This window comes from Spermophilus citellus (genome assembly GCF_964194105.1).
Source record: "Spermophilus citellus genome assembly, chromosome: 2".
NCBI classification, from domain to species: Eukaryota; Metazoa; Chordata; class Mammalia; order Rodentia; family Sciuridae; genus Spermophilus; species Spermophilus citellus.
The window spans coordinates 174,061,306-174,079,270 of NC_138183.1; the positions used below are offsets into that span (position 1 = coordinate 174,061,306).

Sequence of the window (17,965 nt, forward strand, 5' to 3'; positions counted from 1 at the left end):
GGGTGCCATTGTTCCCCCCTCCCCCGCCCAAACCCCCAGCATCATGAAATCAGCCTGAGGCAGAATAAAGAGGCTTTTGTAGGGTGTTGTGCAGGGCCATCCCCCCCACACTTCATCACAATATGGCTTCTCAGTCAGGAGCCCTGGAACATTCCTCAGGGCCAGATTGTGGCAACTGGAGGAACTGGACTGGTTTTAAATCACAGCCTGTGTGAGTTCTATAAAGGCTGGACGCTCCTATTTGTTCCATCATGAAGTTCTGAGGCAGATCTGTGCAGATACCCTGTGTGGGATGGTAAAAAACCTCTTCTACCCTCCAAGATTCAGTACCTGGAAATTAACTGACAAAAGACACGTTAAGAGGAGAGAAAAGATTTTTCATATGCATATGAGCTAACAAAAGGAGTAGCCAGTCTGGTCCACAGCTAAAGTTAGAGATTTATAGACCTAAATTAGTAGTGGGAGAATAAGTGTCTCTGGGAAGAACAGTTTTCTTTAGAAAGACAAACAGATTCTTAGGAGAGAAAAGAGAGATAAGAACGTCTGTGATACTGTTTGTCCATACAGGAACAAATGGTCCTCCTGTCTTCTTAGGGACATAGAACACCTGGTGACTTATGCTCAGTGTGCTATTTCTTGCCCCTGGGAGTAGATCCGTCCTGAAGAGTGACTATAAGTCAGCCTCTTTTCCTATAAGTAGCAGCTGTTAGTCAGATAAAGGAAACTTATTTCTACTCCACCATGCGACCAGCGCACTGGTTTCATTAATGAGGTTCTTGGCATAAAAGTTAGCTAGCAGAGATCGAAATAAAACACACAGACTCAGTTACCTTTTTCTATGACCAGGTCTGAGACGGCTCCCCTCTCTGGCTCCCACCTCAAACCACCCATAGGGCAGCAAGGATTACTCAGGGCTAGCAGGAGAGAGAGAGAGAGAGAGAGAGAGAGAGAGAGAGAGAGAGAGAGAGCACGCCAGGGAGTAGCCTTTTATTGGGGAACAAGAAATTCAGGGGAGAATTCCATCCAATGAAGGTTGAGGGGGGGCCGCACTCCAAGGTCAGGGTCAGTGATTGGGCCCCCGGGGTCAGTGGTCAGTCACACCCCCACACGGATGGGTTCTCTCATCAGGAGAGGGCCGGAAAGCTCCGACACAGCCAGACCGCCTCAGACCCAAACCGGGAGTCGCAGTCACATGTGAGAATGGCTCCCCACATTCTACGCTACTGAGTTTCAAATGTCTTCAGCTTAAAGCCTCTTCATAGCAACTCTGAGGTTCCAAGCAGGTCCTGGAAACTGCACCCCACGTCTCACCATGATTCCTTTGCTAGTCAGAACTATTTTTCCTTTGCCCCCTTGTTTTTGAGTCCTTTGTAGTTTATAAAGCAGCATGCATCCTTTCTGGTAAAAAGAATAGATTTAGATGATTATATTTAGAATATTTACATTTAGAAGATTATAAGACACCTTGAATGATTTCCTAATAGTTTCCTTATATACATTTAATCTTCTTAAATAGATTATAGTCAAAACAAAAAGAGAGTCATTTTTCAAGTTGCTGGGATTACAGGCATGTGCCACCATGCCCAGCCATTTTCATTACTTCCTTTATGTCTCTTATTGTGTCATCTGTCTCCAAGAAAGAATTAGACAGGCAAGAGATTTCCTGGGGACAGGGAGCAGGAGGGGTGAGAAGCATCTTTAGTTCCTGATGTAGATGTGTCACCGATGAAAGGAGAGAGGAAGTCAGGCAGGAAGAGTTCTGTGTAACAGGAGCTCCTACTGATACCGCTGTTGACTGGTGACGAGTCCTTGCTTCCCCGATGTTGAAGAATAACACCAAAGAAGCACGCCGAGGCAAGGTCAGAGTAGAAATTAGAAGTTTATTAAAGGACAGCAGAAAAGACTTCTCCCGGAGGAAGAAGGGGACCCAAGAGGTAGAATCCGTGGAAGTGCAGTTGTCTCCCCTTTTTATAGTTTTGCTGATGAAGGGGGAAGGGTTGGGACACAGGTGGGCCAAACAAGTAATCTGGGCAGGAAGGACTTCATTATCACTTCTTTGGGATGGGCTATCTCCAAATCTGTTGGGGGCTGTTATAGGGTGGACTTTGGCCTAGGGCCTTTCCGGGACTTCATTAACATTCCATGAGTTGTCCTGTGTTTTCCCTGAGTCATTCCCAGCATGGCCTCCATTTTAGATTTCACTCGGTATTAGACCCGATTTACCTAACTACACTGACTACCTAACTTTAAATCTGGCTTCACTACCTGCAGGGCACTCTGAGAATCTTAGCAAACCAGGCCAATGGGGAGAGCCAGAGCAAAGGTTCTCCAGCAGAGCAGTCTGCCTTGGATAGAGAATCCTCTGGGAGAAGTCACCGGAGACCTGGCCTCTGGATGAAGATGAAGACTTGGATGGATCTGAATGGGCATAGCTGGAAACTGCTCCCCAGCTACCCTCCCTGCAGCAGTTTCCCTTGAAAAGAGATCCAATGGGCACTTCAGTGGCTGCCACCCGCGTGGCACCTCACCAACCATGTGCCAGGGACTCCAACTTTGAAGTCACTTCAGCAGTGTTCATGCATCATATCTTTCACTCTCTCTTCAGCATCAGGACTTAGTTGTTTTGCATACATTTCTTTATTATTACTATTATTAATTAATTAATTAACTTTTTGCATATTGTTTGAGATGTTGTGTACCATTTCCTGAGGACCTGGATTCCTTCTCTAGAAAATGCTGCTGCAGTGGAGAAGTTAAGAGTCTGGAGCCAGACTGCCTGGGTTCCCAGCCCAGATTCACTGCCTACTAGTTGCAGGAAGATGGAAAAAGTACTGAAGCTTGTGCCTCGGTTTCTTCATTTACAAAATTATAACAATTATGGTGAAGCAAGAATTAAAGACGGGCAGTCAATATAGATAAGTAACCAGGTTGGATACAGTTCTTGGATATTAAATGACAAAAGACACATTAAGAGGAGAGAAAAGGTTTTTCATATGCATATGAGCTAACAAAAGGAGTAGCCAGCTGGTTTGTGTCTGAGCAGTTGGAGACCACCGCTTGGGGATTGGATTATTAATGTCTCCAGAGCACTTTGATTACCAAGAAGATCACCTGCCTATACTACCTCTCCCAAAATGTTGCAGACAAGCAGTTGTTAATGCCTCCTGGGCTGCTTCCTGCCTGGATCACACCATTTGGCCCTTCCCCTTGCCCATCTCACCTTTTGGCCAATCCACCCAGCATCTCCTAGGCCTAGTCAAGTTTTCAGGAAGGAGAGAGAGAAGGAGGAAGAGAGCAGAAGAACAAAGAAAATCTAAAATGCATGAAAGGGGCAGGATGCTCTCATTTCTTGGGATATCAGAAATGAGACACCAGCTATGTCCCACTTTTCCCTCCCAGGAGAAGTCTGTGTTACTATTTTTTTTAAATAAAACCTGCTTTATACGCTTGCTTCAGTGTGCTTCTCTAATGTTCAAACATCAACATTTGAGGAAGCAGAACTCATCACAGATAAATGGTGGTATCAATAGCATTATTGTGAAAATTAAATGCTACATGGGAAGCACTTAGTACAGGGATTTGGCAGTTGTGTGTTTTAAGTCAACATTAGCATATGTCTCCCATTGATTCTTTTACCTTTGAAATTTTGCCTTTCAATGCATATATCCTTTTTGAAAATCTGGAGTATGTGTTTTGGTCTGGCTGAGTGTTTAAGGACCCTTCCTATCATATTGGGATGGTGGATGTTCTGCCTAGCTTTGGAATCTGCTATAAAATTAGGTTAACCTAGAGTATAACTCACAGTAAACACTTGAAAATGGTAGTGATTTCTAGTGGGAGCTCTGTTAAAAGTTAGTCTCTGCCTCCATTTATTCCTCTTCACTCTCATTTACACAATGAACATTTATTGGGTATCCATGAATGTCAGGTACTATGTAAATACCAGAGTATTGAAGACAAGTCAGCCATAGTCCTTATCCTCTACAAGACCAAACTCTGAGAGAAGGTACCAGCACACACACACACACACACACACACACACACACACACACACAAAATCTATAATAAGAATTGTGAGAGTTTTAGTTGAGGCCTGGATGACATGCTAGGAAAAGTAGAAGGAGAAATTGCTTTCACTTGGTTCTTAAGTGCCACACTCTAGGGTCCAGGTTAATGCACGTGAGAGGCCCTTTGAAAAGGAGAAACATTGAGCATCACATTTGTCATCTGCTTTGGGTTGGCCTAGGAGAATATTCAGGAACCACCTGCTTCTCAAATCACATTGTAAGTACAAACAGCTGAATTACACAGTGAAGCAGAAATAATAACAAGGGTTGCTTCAAGCCTGTCATCTGTTCCTCTTAAGCATTCTATGAACAACATCCATCTCTGACAAGATTACTTTTCTTGAGCATGAGGAGAAGTGCACCAGGGCTCTTTCTATTCTTTTGTTTCAGGTCATTAGCAGAATAATTGCAGGAGGTGTCAATGCCCCATTAACCATGTTGACTCCATGCTTCTGGGGAATCACACCTGTCTTCTGCTCAGCCTGAATCTGCTTTGAACTGTGTTTGTTACTCTTTTGATTTATTTACATTCTGCCTTCACAGCCTCCCTCACTAGGTTTCTCCTAAAATACTGGCACTCCAAGGGCTCAGATCACTTGTGTTTTTGTCCCTTCAAAACTCCTCTTGGTAACAAGAGCTGCTGGCTGTCAATCACATTTCAGTTGCCCTATTTGCAGCCCATTTTCTGAAAGAGCAGGGACCTCAGGGTTTTTCTGCCCACATGTGATAACTGGGAGGCACTGAACTGGCCAGGCCATTTCATTTGTGTTCTGTTATTAGATTCAGCAGGAAAAAGCAAGGAAACCTGTGGTGACACAGGGCTAATGAAGGAGCAGGATTCGTGGCAAAGCTGCCTGAAAATCGGTTCACTAAGACTAAGAACCGGGGGAACAGAGAAAATAGGAGGAAGAAGAGTTTAGTTTGGGAAACTTTGGGATCTCTTTCAAGCCATCTAAGTGGAAATACAGAGAATACATATACAAATGTGTAGTTTCAAACAAAAAAAAAAAGAAGTTAAACTTACAGAGTACACACACACACACACACACACACACACACACACGAGAACCGTCAGGTTATAGAATTTCTTAAATCCATAAGACTGGATGATGTCATCAAGGAAGTGAATATTTATGGAGAAGAGATCAAAGAGTTCTAGGGCCTTCCAAAGTGTAGACATTAGGGAAAGGAAGAGGACCTAGCCAAAGAGATCAAGGAGTAATCAATAAAGCAGGGAAGTCTGGAACCTGGAATCCTGAAAGCATTTCAAGAAGGCAGAATGATCAATTTTTCCAGTCAGCTGAAAGGTCAAGTGTGGTAGGGACTGAGAACTGACTGTCAGGTTTAGCAACTTAAAAGTTTCTGTTGAAATGAGGAAAAACACTCCATTCACAATATCCTCAAAAAAAAAAATAAAATACTTGGGAATCAACCTAACAAAAGAGGTGAAAGACCTATACAATGAAAACTACAGAACCCTAAAGAGAGAAATAGAAGAGGATCTTAGAAGAAGGAAAAATATACCCTGTTTATGGATAGGCAGAACTAACATTATCAAAATGGCGATATTACCAAAAGTTCTCTATAGGTTTAATGCAATGCCAATCAAAATCCCAATGGCATTTCTTGTAGAAATAGATAAAGCAATCATGAAATTCATATGGAAAAATAAAAGACCCAGAATAGCAAAAACAATTCTAAGCAGGAAGTGTGAATCAGGTGGTATAGCAATACCAGATTTCAAACTATATTATAGAGCAATAGTAATAAAAACAGCATGGTACTGGTACCAAAACAGGTGGGTGGACCAATGGTACAGAATAGAGGACACAGAGACTAATCCACAAAGTTACAACTATCTTATATTTGATAAAGGAGCTAAAAACATGCAATGGAGGAAGGATAGCATCTTCAACAAATGGTGTTGGGAAAACTGGAAATCCATATGCAACAAAATGAAACTGAATCCCCTCCTCTCGCCATGCACAAAAGTCAACTCAAAGTGGATCAAGGAGCTAGATATCAAATCAGAGACTCTCCGTCTGATAGAAGAAAAAGTTGGCTCCGATCTACATATTGTGAGGTCGGGCTCCAAATTCCTTAATAGGACACCCATAGCACAAGAGTTAATAACAAGAATCAACAAATGAGACTTTCTTAAACTGAAAAGTTTTTTCTCAGCAAGAGAAACAATAAGAGAGGTAAATAGGGAGCCTACATCCTGGGAACAAATTTTTACTCCTCACACTTCAGATAGAGCCCTAATATCCAGAGTATACAAAGAACTCAAAAAATTAGACAATAAGAAAACAAATAACCCAATCAACAAATGGGCCAAGGACATGAACAAACACTTCACAGAGGAGGACATACAATCAATCAACAAGTACATGAAAAAATGCTCACCATCTCTAGCAGTCAAGGAAATGCAAATCAAAACCACCCTAAGATACCACCTCACCCCAGTAAGATTGGCAGCCATGATGAAGTCAAACAACAATGAGTGCTGGCGAGGATGTGGGGAAAAGGGTACTCTTGTACACTGCTGGTGGGACTGCAAACGGGTGCGGCCAATTTAGAAAGCAGTATGGAGATTCCTGGGAAAGCTGGGAATGGAACCACCATTTGACCCAGCTATTGCCCTTCTCAGACTATTTCCTGAAGACCTTAAAAGAGCACACTACAGGGATACTGCCACATCGATGTTCATAGAAGCACAATTCACAATTGCCAGACTGTGGAATCAACCCAGATGTCCTTCAATAGATGAATGGATAAAAAAATGTGGCATTTATACACCATGGAGTATTACACAGCACTAAAAAAATGACAAAATCACGGAATTTGCAGGGAAATGGATGGCACTAGAGCAGATTATGCTTAGTGAAGCTAGCCAATCCCTAAAAAACAAATACCAAATGTCTTCTTTGATATAATGAGAGCAACTAAGAACAGAACAGGGAGGAAGAGCAGGAAGAAAAGATTAACATTAAACAGAGACATGAGGTGGGAGGGAAAGGGAGAAAAAAAGGGAAATCACATGGAAATGGAGGGAGACCCTCATTGTTATACAAAATTACATATAAGAGGTTGTGAGGGGAATGGGATAACAAACATGGAGGGAAATGAATTACAGTAGATGGGGTAGAGAGAGAAGATGGGAGGGGAGCGGGGGATAGTAGAGGATAGGAAAGGTAGCAGAATACAACAGTCACTAATATGGCAGTATGTAAAAATGTGGATGTGTAACCGATGTGATTCTGCAATCTGTATTTGGGGTAAAAATGGGAGTTCATAACCCACTTGATTCTAATGTTTGAAATATGATATGTCAAGAGCTTTGTAATGTTGTGAACAACCAATTAAAAAAAAAGTTTCTGTTGACATTGACAAGAGCACTTCAGGCAAGTTGGCTCTGGCCTTGGAGTCCATGTTCTCCCATACTAACTTTTGGGGTTCTAGCCCTCTGCCTCCCAGACCTCTGGCCTCTTCTCCTGGCTCTCAGCCTCTCAACATTCTTGGACTCTTTTGCCACTGCCTTGATCTTCTGTATTCAGATATTGCCAAATTTCTCAACTGCTTGGGATCAGCAACCGTTTAAAAAACCTGTATATAAGTATGTGTTCTTTCTGCACACATGCAACACATATATAGATTTATGTATATAATTTCAGGTGCTCATGGACTTCCTGATTCCTGGGCCTGTTAAGAAATCCTTACTCTAGTTTCATCAAATAATTTTCCCTTCACCTCTGGGAGCTCAGAGTTTTTAAAGTCAGTTTGCCAGTCCCCAGGCCCAAAAGCCTTCTCAGATCATTGTTCAAATTAAAGACAGTTAGAGCTAAGAGCATGTTCTTAATTTAAGCTTTCAGGGAGACAAATTTGAGATAAAACCAGTAGTCCTGTAACCAATTCAAAGATGTGTTAAATATGATGATTTCATCTGTATTCACACCTTCTTAGTTTGGCTTCAGATCTGATATCTTCTAGTTACCATAGATGGTTACACTAAGGACAGACAAATCCCCTAGGCCAAGGATCTAAAATTAACATCCATGGGGACCAGAAGTTGAAAGGCATGGAAAATCATCTTGTTACAGAGTCTGTGGTGAACAGACAAGGAGAAAGCATATATACTTGGTTTAAAAAGAGAAGTTGATACTCTACTCAAAAAAATTGTTGACTTGCACGAATTTCAGCTCAAGTTGGGCATGATCATGCAAGCCTAGAATCCCAGCTACTTGGAAGGCTAAGGCAGGAGGGTCACAACTTTGAGCCTAGGCTGGGCAACTTAGGGGGATTCTGTCTCAAAAAAAAAATAAATAAATAAAATAAAAGGTCTGGGGATTTAGCTCAGTGGTAAAGAGTTCCTGGTTCAATCCCCAACACCACCACCAAAAAAAAAAAAAAAAAAATCAGTTCAACAATACTAGAACTTCAGATTTTTTGAGATAATCTAAAATCTTGATTTTCATACAGACTATGTAGGCAGAAGCCTAACTCTGATGACCAGCTTATGATCCCTTAGCTAGGCAAAGTCAGAGAATGTAGGTTAATTTTATTGTACAGTCCACTTGAAAACTCTTTTCATCATTATGACAGACTGTGTTTTCAAAAAATAGTGAAAGCAATATTTCTAGTTGTGTTAGTCAGCTTTTTGTTGCTGTGACAAAACACTTGAGATAAACAACTTAAAAGGGGGATGTATTTTTGGCTTTGGGGTTCAGATATTTCAGTTCATGGTTGCTGGCTCCACTATTTCTGGGCCTGAGGTAAGGCAGAACATCCTGTTGACAGGGGACAGGGGAGGAAAGTTGCTCACCTTATGGCAGCTGGAAGCAAAGAAAAATAGAGGAAGGGTCCAGGGACAAAATATACTATTCAACGGGATGGCCCCCCACCAGTGACATACTTCCTTCAACTAGGCCCCACATCCAAACACTATAGCATTAGGAACCAAACCTTGGGCACATGAGCTTTTGGTGGACGTTTTAGATCCAACCCATAACACCAGTCCTGCATATTTTTGTATGTAGGACTTGACATTCATATCAAGTGAATCTGGAATGAGGAAGGCCCTTGTAACTACCTTGACAAACAGTATGTGGTTTGTGCGATGCTGCACAACTTCCAAGGTCGGGTCCTGCAAAGTGATATGGTTTCTACTCATTCTGTCTTGGGACACTGACCCTTGGAACCCAGCCCCAAGGCTGTGAGGAAGCCAAAGGAGCCTACACAGAGATCATCAGCAGAGATGTACTGTTATGTTTTAGTCCTATGCCAGGCAAGGCCCCTGGAGCTGTCAGTTATGAATGGGAGAAGGTTAGTAAATAGTAAGTAGGGCCTGACAGGGGAATTAGGGCCTTGCCATGTGTGCCTGCAGGGGGCACCAATCACACAGAACACCATAACCTGTTAGTCTAGGAAGTGAGGCCCAGTGGGAGCAGAGCCAGGAGCAAGCAAGCACCTGGCTGACCTAACCTGAACTTAATGCCAAGGTGAGTGGGGTGAGTGGAGGGCACAATGCACGGGGCAAGTCAAGTGCCCAGGAGGGGGGCTGACCCAGAGACAAGGCACTGGAATGAGCCTAGGCACTTGGTCAGCATGGATGATTTCAGTTGAACAAATTAAGCATTCCATTATGGAGCACATTCTGGGAACATCTCACAGGTTATGGTGTCTGTGTAGGATTTTGAGACACCCTCCATATCCAGGGCCTACTGCAGATACCAAAATCTGTGAATTTCTGTGCATTAAAGTCTTTTCTATTAAATGTCATTTTTGCATATAATATGTGCACATCTTTCTGTTTGCTTTATATCATCTCTAAATTATCATATTATCGTATCAAATATCATTATGTTCTGTGAATAATTGTTACACTGTATTGTTAGGGAATAATGACAAAAAAGCCTGTATTGTTTTAAATATAACAATATTTTTCTAAATAATTTTGATTTGCAGTTGATTGAATCCACAGATGCCAAACTCATGGCATATGAAAGGCCAACTGTACATAACTAATATTGTTCTCATTCCTCAGAGAGTTCATTCATTCTCAAGGAGCAGTTTTGTGGTACTCCTAAGATGCACCACAGGAACATACCGTAATGTCACTTACCTCTCTCTGCACTTCCTTTTTGTTTGTTTTTTTTCTTTGGAAAAAGGTCTCACTAAATTGCTAACGCTGATCTTGAACTTACGATCCCCCTGCCTCAGGCTCCAGAGTTATTGAAATTGCAGATGGGCACCACCATGCCCCACATTACCTCTGCTCTTTCTGATATATCTTTCCCTCCATCTTGAAAATTTAAGTCCAGTGTCACCTTTTCCTGGAAACGTTCTCTTGGATTGGTTGCTGCTTCCCTTGTGTTTCTGAATAGTACTAAATGGCCTATGGACTTTTCTCCTCTAAATTATGAACTCTTTGTGTGTGTTCACAGATGCATAAAAGATGTTCAAGAAATGCTTGTTGAATGTGTCAATCATTGGCACAGAGAGGAGACATTTTACCTGGTTGAGTCCAGGTGATAGTCGATTACCTGGGCTCAGAGTGGCAGTTCAGTTGGACAGCAGCCTGTATACCTGTGGCCTGAACTGGGCCTGCCCCTGCTGGAGGGCTGGGCAGGCAGGGTACCCTTCACATGCACAACAGTTTCTTGTTTTTGTTCCCTCCTACCAAGGAGCAGCCAGAGTCACAGATCCCAAAGCCCAGGAAGGTGCGGCAGCTAATTGGTAATAAAACTCTGGCTGAGGAGGAGAAAGATTGAACTAGCCTCAAGTACACTGGTCCCAGACTCAGAAATCTCATTAGTTACAATTTTGCTATTGGCCTAATATGAGTGCACCACACACATCCAGTGGGGATGGAAACCAGGGCTTCACCTATGCAAGGCGAACACCATCACTGCACCACATCTCCTGGCTGTGCAATTTTCTGCCAAGTTGCCTCTTTTCGTGGGTGATTCAACTTGCCTCTCACTGCCAGAACTCTCAGAAGGAAGGGAGGTGAGGAAAAAAAATCAGCTGTAGTCAATTGGCTTGACCAGGTTGGGGGCCTTCCTTTTTCCCTGGGGAAAGAGCTTCCCTCTACAAGAAAGGATATATGTCTGATCTAAGACCTGGAACATTTTCTCTTTCATTCAGATTCCTATCAAGATATTTGCTATACATTTTAAAATAAAAAATATTTTAACTACAATTGAGTTTTATTGGTTTGTTTATTTACTGGTACTAAGGTTCACCCAGGGGCACTTTATCAGTGATCTACACCCCAAGCCCTTTTTATTTTTTTATTTGGAGATAGGGTCTCACTAAGTTGCTGAGGCTGGCCTTGAACTTGTGATCCTCCTGTCTCAGCTTCTTGAGCCTTTGGAATTACAGGCATATGCCATCGTGCCTGGTCAGTTTTATTTTTGGAGATGGCATTTTTGAACATTTACTAAACCATTCTCAATAAGTTCCTAGTGATTTTCAAATTTGAATTGGTGAGGACAAGTCTCCCCAACCACATTCACTCCCTAACCTGGAAGGATTAGGGAAGTCAAGAAAAGGTGGGAAGGAAATGGATCAGGTGGGACCCACAGCCCAGCTCTGAAGCCACTCTCCTCCCAGCTTATATAGACCAGGCCTGGGTGTTCTTAGCAACTGTCAGGAGTGGCTGCCATGCAGCATAATGCCCCGAACACAGACTTGCCTAGTCCTGCCACAGGATGCCTGCTCACCGGGATTGTCCCATGCCAGCCATGACCCTGTTGGTCTTCAGGACTGCAACTAATCATCGGATGCCTCCAGGCCTCTCAGCCTCCCAGCCCTCCTTGTGAGACAACCTAGAGTCAGGTGTTCTCTGACTTTTTGAGCCAAAGAGCAAATTGATTGTGTTTGGGCGGCATTGAAGATTGAAGAGGTTGCACACACCATCAGCCACCTTTGACTCCTTCCTTTCCCTCCCCATGGTCCAGCTGGCCAGTGGGCTGGGGAGGCTAATCATCTTAAAAGCAGGTTGGGCACATTGCTGGATGCCCACATCTATTCCAAGGAAAAATCAGGGTCCATCTCTCTTACCACACCTTGCTTCTCAGCACCTCCACCCAGCCCGGTCCCCACATCAGTGCAGGGGGATAGGGTGAGGTCAGAAAGGTTGTTAGCATGCTTACTTTAAAGAGAAGAGTATGTGAAGCCAGTAAAAAGTTCTCATCCATGAGGAGATGTGGAATTTATGCAAAATATTACAGAGGTCCCCTGCCCTGGGTGCTCTGTGCAAAGCAAACAGACCACCAGCAGAAGTTCTTGGTTTTCACTCCATGTCCTGTGGCTGGCCTGACCCTTCCTGGGCTCTCCGGGGAGTCAGGGCCATGAGGTCAGAGATGCAGGTGGTGACCCAGACCTGAGGCCCAGGGAAAGAATTTTCTTGTTTTCTTGTCCCAGAAGGCTTCCTCTTCCCCACTGAGACCGAAGCCACAGGAAATTAGGTCAAATAGCAGCAAGAGAGGGTGATTTCCATTAGAGAAAAGGGGGTTTCAGACAAAACTGAGGACTTTCTAGCACTGAGGTCAACCTAGTCTGGAGCTTTGGTGGCTGTTTAGGAAGAAGTTCTGAGGCACACTTGAAGGAGCACTGGGACAGGAACTGAGGGTTCTGATTCTGGTTCTGGCACTGACTAGCCGTGTGACAAAGTCAACCTCCCAACGACTCAGTTTCCTCCTGGAAAATGGAGAAAATATGTCCTGCTCTGCTTGCTACACACAGTGCTCAGGATGATGATCAAACAAGAAACAAAATGTGCACAGAGGTTCTCCGTGATCAAACAGAACAGATTTTACAAGCACTTTGAGTCACTCAGAGAAAAAGTGTTGTTAAAAACAGGCAGTAATAAATCTGGTAGCAGGAAGGCCACTCTGATTGCCTGACATCCTTGCTCCGCTCCCCGCTGGTTACCCTTTCTTTACCCACAACACAGGTGGTAGAAGATCAAGGAGAACATGAATCAACTAATTTTTCACAACTAATGTATTGGGTCAGTTTAAGCCAACTGCTTTCCACTCTGGATAGAATTGGTTGAGCTGAATTTCGAACAGAATTGAATTGTCAGGTAGAGCATCAGCTAGGAAGCCTTACCTGATACAGCCCCAGGGGAATAAAGAAGCCTGGAACCTCTGGGTGAAGCCTAGGCTGACAGGGGCAGTATGGAAGAGACTAAAGGCCCAGCCCTAAAGCCATAATCACAATAGCTGTTGTTTTCAATATCATTAAAATAAGTTGAGTGCTTATTACAGGCCAGGTACTATGCAAAATTCTTTAAAATATTGCTCTTTTAAATTCAAAAACCCTGTAAATTACCTATTGCTATTTTACTTATGAAAACACTGGAGCTCAAACTGATTCCATTAGGTATGTAACCAGAATCACACAGGTGAGAGAGCCAGCATTCAAACATAAACATGTTTGATCCCTGAAGCTGAGCTACTAGTCACCATGTTAGTGATCCCACCAGGATACAAGGTACTGGAATCACCACAGGGCCAGCTCTATCCCCAATTTCTGGGCCCCATGCCCCAGAGGATTTGATTCAGTCGGCCTGGAATTTCCACTCCTATCAAGTTCCCAGGTAATGCTGCTGTCAACAGCGCCAGGGAGCACCCTAGGTGGGGGAGTCTTAATGCTTCTCACACAGCTAGGGGGCACTGCAGACAGAGGAGCCAGCAGGGCTGCTGGTGTATTCACAGCTGCAGAAAAACCCAACTGTCCTCAACACCTTCCCTGCAGGCAAAATCCCTCATGTAGGAGCCTCACCCCACTTCGACAGCAAATACAGGGGCTTTCAGCTTTTTAGACAGTTGTTTTCCAGTTTGCTTTCAATTAGTTTCCCCCATTAACCTATTCATCATTTGCTCAAAACCCTTACCCACCTCAGAACCTAGATCTGGAAGGATCTGCCATAGAATTGCAAAGTTGCAGCTGAGTCTTCTCTTGGGTGCCAACAGAGCCTGATGCATGCATGGTAGGCATCCGTTATGACTCAGGCAAAGTATGCTGAGCTGTAAATGCAGACAGGTCTCTGAATCTGGCTGAAGGCTTTCTCAGAGGTGTCTTGCTGGCCTGCTTTCTAGCTGTCAATATCAAACTCATCCCACCATATGCTTGAATTTCTGCCTGTGCCTCCTATAGTGAATTGAATGTCCACATTCTAACCTTGAATAAAAAGTCGTAGATAATAGGACCATAGTCAAAACCAACCCTGTGTAAAAAACAGTGGAGCAAGAGTTTTCTACTTTGCATTTTTCTGAAATTATAGTCTGACCTCAAGTAGCATAATTTTGCCATGGAAAGATCAAGAAATGCCTTTAGCCTCTATATGGTCTTTAAACACACATGTATTTATGGAGAACTTTGTTCCTGGTTGCAGGTCTTCCTCATCACTCCTATCAGCAGAAAAGTTCAGGGTCATGGTGGGCAGACATCCAATCCCCAGCTTATAACTCTAATGATCTCATCATTGTTCACCTCCACCCCACTTTAGCCTTTACTCCATGGTCGCACCTAGACCTTGCTATACCTGGAACTCTTCTACAAAAGAAATATGACTTCTCCTAGCATGACAGTCTGTCATTCCAATCTTCTATTCTTCCTGACCTTTCACTTTCTTTGAATGTTCCTCATGCCTTCTCAGACCTCATCCAAATCTCTCTGTCCATCATTCCTTTATTCCCTCACCTCCCTATCTATTGGCCTGTGGACCTTCCCTAACTTCCTTGTAACAATTCCAACTCCTTTATGCCGTTAATGTAATTTTTGGACTTACCTGGCCAATCCTCAATTCTGAATGATTTAAGCCATCTGTTTCTCCAATATTATGCTCAGATTTTTCCCAGTCTTATGCTCACACTGTTATAGGCATGTGCAGATTGAGTTCATCACAAATGAACACAAGATCTCCAAATTCAGAGGGGTCCCAGTCCTATCTGGCAAGCCTTTTATGGTATTTTGGTCAGCAACTCAGTGCCAGGCTTTCAGCTACTACACAGAGAGTGTTGGTGCAAATGGCAGAGCCACCATCACCCCTATCCCAGGCTGTGTGGAGCTCAGGGCCCTGTGCAGGGCTGCAAGTGCTTTGGGAGAGTATCTTTGTGCAATTCCAAACCACATACCTGTATTTGCTCTGCCTCTCTTCATCTCCACAATAACGGTTCCAAAACTTTCCTATGGCCATCATTTCCACCAAATAATGTACCTTTATTTATTTATTATTTTTTCTTTTTATTTATTTATTTTTTGTAGTACTGGGATTGAACCCATGTGTGGCCTCACACATGCTAGGCAAACATTCTACCACTGAGCTACATCCTCAGCCCCCATGTACCTCTATTTAGTAAGAGAAGATAAAGATCAAGGGTGATCTTCAGAGATTTCTGGTCCCTGACCTTGGCAAACCCTCCTGCTTGACAAACATCCCCCTGTCTTTTCTTTCCTCTACTCTCAAAAGAAGTTTCTTTCTTGCTCATTAAGGCAAATATTTCCTCCTGTGTTTGCAATTCATCCCCAATCTCTCTCTTCCTCCCTTGATCATTCTCATTCCTTCACAGGATTTAAACATGTTCAAACCTCTTTCATTAGAATAAACACCCTCTGCCCACACCTCCATATTTTTAGCCACAGCTCTATTCCTATTATCTTTTTTCAACCAACACAATACAATTAATATTATATATTTTTTTAAATGAAAAAAGAATAGTACCATGTATACTTATGTCCCAGATTCAAGATGTGCCACATGTCCATCCAGGGTCCTGGAGAGCTACCGCTGCTCACTTCCCACTCTGTCCATAACCCCCTCATCACTCCAGTGAGGCTGTGCTTTCAAGTGTCTCCATTATCGGATGGTCAGATCTAGCAGACACTTTTCCATTTGCAGCTATTGACCGCTTCACCCTCTGACTTCCTCTCCTGCTTACATGTCCCTCATTTTCTTCCCGCTTCTCAGTTTCCTCTATGGCTTTCTGAGCTCTGCTTGTTCCTTAAATATTCTATCTTTAGCTTCCTCTTGCCTCATTCTTCACCGAGACATCCCTGACACACTCCAGACTGGAGGAAAACACCGCTTTCCCATTTATAAGCGCCTTTCCCAAGGTATTATACTCACTTGGCTACTTATTGGCATGCCGCAATAGACTATGAATTCCCTAAGGTCAGAGAATCTTCTTCATGTATTGCCAGAATCCAGCTTGAAGTAAAGCCCAATCAATATCCATAGAAAGAGGAATGTATTCCAGACCTTTAAGACCAAGGAGAGAGAACAGGTCTATCACCACGACCACAATTCACCACTGCTTGTTTACAGAGGCCTCCAGCTTGGCTATGAGGAGGAACAAACAGAAACAACTCTTTATTGTCCCTGCTAATTAGGGCATGAGTAGGAAAAATTCCAGAGACATCCAGAGCCTCGTTTAAGCCTCCCAAAATAGTAAAGCTATTCCTGCCAGAGGGGTGGATTTATGTTTCAGTTGCTTCCAGGTTTTCATTTACAAGTCACAGAGGCCAAAGAGTCACCTTCAGGCTAGAAGGAGGATGAAGCTCTGAGCACAGAGATTTCCCACAAATCTGTCATAAATTAATGGCATTGGTATCTCATCATATCAATTTTTTTCTTTTTTCTTTTTTTGTACTAGAGATTGAGATCAGGGGTACTTAACACTGAACCACATCCCAGGACCTATTTATTTTGAGACAGTGCCTTGCCAAATTGCTTAGGGCCTTGCTTAGTTGCTGAGGCTGGCCTTCAACATGTAATACTCCTGCCTCAGCCTCCAGAGCCACTGGGATTACAGGCATGCACCACCACACAGGACTCACCACATGCATTTTGAAACTAAGAGAATTCCCTTTGGCTGTGAGATTCACTCCTTGTTATTCCCAGATGTTGTGCAGGATCTCTATTCAGTCCTGGGGACAAAAAGCTGGAGGCCAAATGGGAAGTTACCAAGTTGCAGCACACAGTGGAAAAACATTACTTAATTGAGTACCTATTGTGTGCCAGGCACTATAGTAGGCTCTCTTTGTAAATTTAATTGTCTAACCAGCCAGAAAAGCAGCTCTTACTCATAGAAGCATTGCCAACAACCTAAACCATCTTCATCCTCTATCCTTGATAGAGCTGGCATGCTGTCTTCTAAAAGTGTTCTCATTGGTATCATTTGGTTTGGTTTTTAGAGATAGGCATGAAGCATCATTCCCCATTTATGAACAGAAAACTAAGCCCTGGACAGCATCTTGCCAAGGGTCACACATTGTAGAATCAGGCTTGGATCTCTCTGAACTCTTTTCAACATTTGGGATGCTCGAAAAGGGGTTTGACTCCCACTGCCACCTGGCTGTATGGGCCCAGATCCTGCTCTGTGTGGAAGGGATGAGCCCTGAAATGACCTTATTTCTGCACTGACAGTCTCTGCAAGATACAAACTCTCTGAGCTGCAGTTTCTTCCTTTGTAAACCAGCTGGTGATATGTGCTCTGGCTACTTTGTGGAGTTTTGTGAGAATCAAATGTGGTTAGGTCAGTGAAGGCATTTTGAAAAGCACAACATGGAGACAGTGGCCCCAAAGTGTTATTATTAGTAGGGACACAACATTCAGAGGAAAGCCCGATTTCTTTGCTTTAAAAAAAAAAAAAAAACTTAAGGTGACCTTTAAGCAAGAAGCCAGCTGGGTTCTCAGCTCACAGTCATTTAACACACTTCAATTCAGAGTCTTTGAGAGCAAAGAGAAATATTTGGAAACACAGTTCCAGAAATAGGCAAGCAGGAGAAACTGAAGCTCCCCTGGGGAGTGGGGCTGGGGACAGGAAGCCAGCCCAGACCTCCTCTGTCACCAGCTTCTCATCCCCAAATTCAGGAAATCCGTCCCA

The 17,965-nt window shown here is 43.3% G+C and overlaps 1 long non-coding RNA gene across 1 annotated transcript; it reads right to left on the reverse strand.

Moving 5' to 3' along the window:
- Positions 1-972: 972 nt before the first annotated feature.
- Positions 973-16,506, reverse strand: LOC308641011. The gene is made up of 2 exons (XR_014020398.1): positions 16,207-16,506; positions 973-1,398 (listed from the first exon to the last, which is right to left on the reverse strand). It is a non-coding gene; the product is annotated as an uncharacterized lncRNA (long non-coding RNA).
- Positions 16,507-17,965: the final 1,459 nt, after the last annotated feature.